Raw genomic sequence first — 3,707 nt, forward strand, 5'->3', positions numbered from 1 at the left:
GCCTCTCGCGAAAGAAAAAAAAACAGAAAACGCGGTTTCTTCCCTTTCCAAAAGAGGCACGCCCGTGCCTCTCGTGAAAGCACAAACGTGCCTATCACGGAAGCAAAACCGTGCCTCTCGTGAAAGAAGAAAAAAAAAAGAAAACGCATTTTTTCTCTTTCCGAAAGAGGCACGCCCGTGCCTCTCGCGAAAGCACAACCGTGCCTCTTGCGGAAGCAAAATCGTGCCTCTCGCGAAAAAGAAATGCATTTTTTCCCGCAGAATTTTTTTTTTCGAAACTTTTTTTTGGTCGAAAAGATAGGAAAGACCGGTAGAAAACCAAAACATCAAAAAAACCCAAAAAAAACCTTTTAAAAAGCCGAAAACGTGTGCGTAAAATAAAAAAATAAAATCCAGAGGTAGCGCCCAGAGTGCGATACGTGGCGAATGGCTGTGAGCGCGTCAAGTGGTGCTGATCGTTGCGAGGCTCCCGAAGGAGCGCTCGTTAATTAGTTGCTCCCATCTCTACTTGGCCACGATGCAGCGCAAACTATTAACTAATAGCTAGAGAGGCGGACCCGTTTTAAAAAAGTTCCACTTGGAAAAATGTGAACAAATTTCCTTCAAAAAAGCCAATAATTTTTTACATGTGAAAAAAACCAAAACTCAAACAACTTCTAAAACACGAATTTTGCAAAAATTGAAAACATGAACAAATTTTTTATATAGGCTGAACAGTTTTCAAATATACATTTAACGTTTTTATAATATACGTCGAACAATTTGTAAAAACGCATTGAACATTTCTGTGATATACGCTGAGCAAGTTTTCCAAATACACAATGAACATTTCGTAGTATGTGTTGAACAAATTCTTGATATATTATGAACAAGTTTAAAATACAAGGTGAACAATTTCTTAATATACGATGAACATTTTTTTAATAATATGAGGTGAATATGTGGTGGACCTTTTATATACTAAAAACTGTAAACAGAGAAAATAAACAGTAAAAAAAGAAAAGAGAAAAGAAAAGAAAGGAATAAGCAGAGAAAAAGAAAAAGAAGAGAAAAATCGAAAATAGAATAAAACCTAGTAAAAACAAAACATAAAAAACCGGTCTAGGGAACCTTCTAGAAAGTTCCCAAACCCGACCAGGAACCTTCACGAAGGTTCCCAAGATCCCGCAACGAAGAAAGGAACGATCGCAAGGAAGAAACAGGTGCGAAGCTGAATCGTGGGCCGGCCCAAGTGGAAGCGACAAGTCCCGCTCTTCAGCGAAGCTACGAAGATTTGACGCTCATGACCATCATATCGGACTCACCCGCCACATGCCCCTAGTGCAGTCCGGTTTTTGGAAGCTCCCCGTCTAGTTGTGGGAAGCTCCCAGTCCGGTTTTCATTTAGTTTTCTACCAGTTTTTCCTTTTTTTTCTATTCATTTCTTTTACTTTTTCTATTTTTCGTATATATTTTTTACTTTTTATTTAAATTTTCATGATTTTTTTTTTCTAAAAAACTGCAAAAAATGATCAAATCCTTGAACATGCGAACTTTTATTTGAACTCGCAATTTTTTTCTAAAACTTGTAAACTTTTTCAAATTCATGATATTTTCAAATTTATGAACCTTTTGCAACTTTTGTGAACTTCTTTTGGTTTTGCATTTTTCAGATCATGTTTTTCAAAAGTCAATGGTGAAATTGGTTAACAGTAATCCGTTCAATGGTTTGGGTCAATTAGAAGTTTTCCAATGTGTCTCCCACCGAGTGAGATAGTTTTTTTTTTGCGAGCGAGACAATTTCAAGCGAGAAAGTGACTAGGACGTTGATGGGATGCGACTAACCTAGCAGTGCGCTCGAGCGCAGTTTACACAAATGTGTGCAAAAGGCACTGTACATGACATCTCCTTAGCGCGTACCCCCCTCCCCCTGCTCCAACAACAAACACCTTTTGGACCTCTCCAGACCAGAATTTTCCAGGCAGTTTTTCTGCTCTTTTCATTTTTTCAATTTCCATTCTTTTATCAATTTCCTTTTTTCATTTCATTCTTCATGTTAGTGTTCTCTTTTCCATTTTCTTTGCTTTTTCATTTTTAATTTTTCTTTATTCTTTTCTTTTATTTTCTCAACATCTTTTAAAATTCGTGAACATATTTTCTGAAAGCATTAACATTTTTGGATTTTTATAATCATTTTTGTATGAACTTATAAACATTTTTTAAATTCATGAGTTTTTAGTCATGTACATTTCTAGAATTCGTAAATATCTATTTTTTAAATTTTAATTTCTTTTGAAACTCATGAACGTAGCTTAGAATTGGCGAGCATATTTCTAATAACAATTTCTTTTTGAAATTAGGTATTGTTTTGAAATTCATGAACATTTATAGAAATTAATGAACATTTTTTGAATCAATGGACATGTTTTGAATTGATGAACTTTTTTGTAGTTTTTGAATCCACAAGCTCTTTTGTTTAAATTCAGCAACATTGTTTTAATATGAAAACATTTTTTTGAACTCACGGTTTTTCTGCTCAGATTCATGAAAGTTCTAGAAACCCTCTTCCTTGAGGTAGTGCATTCACGTCGAGTTGTCTTGTCAACAAAGGTGAAAGAGCCAAATGTGAAGCTCTTGCCTGGCGCAAAGCTGCCATTCGTGATGGAAGATCCGACCTAGACTCGGTCTGCGGACGATGCAATAATCAGTTTGAACTTTTTTCCCACCTTCAGAAGAATGAAGCATAGATAGATATACTAACTGGCAAGCCAACTGCCAGTGCGGAAATGTTTAGTGTCCTCGGTAGGTTGGAGAGCATAGCTGGAAGTACCAGAGGGGAGTTCGCACGGGGTTTTTACCCAGGTTTAGGCCCTTGTTGTCAAGGTAATACCGTACTCCTCGTGCGAGGGGTTACATGTGCAAGATGATGATTACTACCATGGTCTGTGTATAGTGGGACATATGCCTCGAACTGCCCCTACCCTCACATTATAAAGGGGACGAGGGCTAGGATTTACACCGATCCTAACCAACCTATTCACGAGGGCTTCTTGCCTTGCACGCCAACTTCACACTTCATCTTCAAACCACCCCCTAGTTCGTGTGCTGTAATCGAGTTGCCGCTAGGTGTCCTGGGCCTTGAGGTCGGCCCAGTGTCGAGTTTTCCGGCCAGTGGGCCACCGCCGGTAATATTGTACCGTCATATTTGCCTGACGTTATAACGAATATATGATGGCATGATATAGAGTCATGCCAATAGGTGTTTAATCTTGTAAGTTGATACGCCTACTGGTTTAGCATGGAAAGGCCCCGCATCGAGTGCCTATCAATTCGGCGTGTGGGTTACATTTTTGATTCGCCTATTGTGTGGGTGTGTTTTTCTCATGTCTTGGCGTGGGTGTGTTATTCACGCGTACATAATAGGCATGTGTGTGACCTTAAAAATAGTGGGCGGTCTAGTTTGGACTAGGCGCGGGGAAATTTTGTATTTGACCGCTGGCTCCTCCTTTCCCCCCGAACCACCTCATCCCCTTCCATCCCGTTACTTTGCAAATCTACAGTTGTAGTAGTCTAGTATACCCACCTCGCTAGGATGTTCCACCGGTCAAGCCCTCAGCGACCGCCGTCCCAAACAACCCCTTGCAGCCTCATCTCTCGCCCCCTTCCATCAAGACATGGTACCGACGACCGGTCGCGACCCAATCTGCGTCATTCTTATGCCACTTTGCC

The sequence above is a fragment of the Triticum aestivum genome, chromosome 3B (genome assembly GCF_018294505.1).
Source record: "Triticum aestivum cultivar Chinese Spring chromosome 3B, IWGSC CS RefSeq v2.1, whole genome shotgun sequence".
NCBI classification, from domain to species: Eukaryota; Viridiplantae; Streptophyta; class Magnoliopsida; order Poales; family Poaceae; genus Triticum; species Triticum aestivum.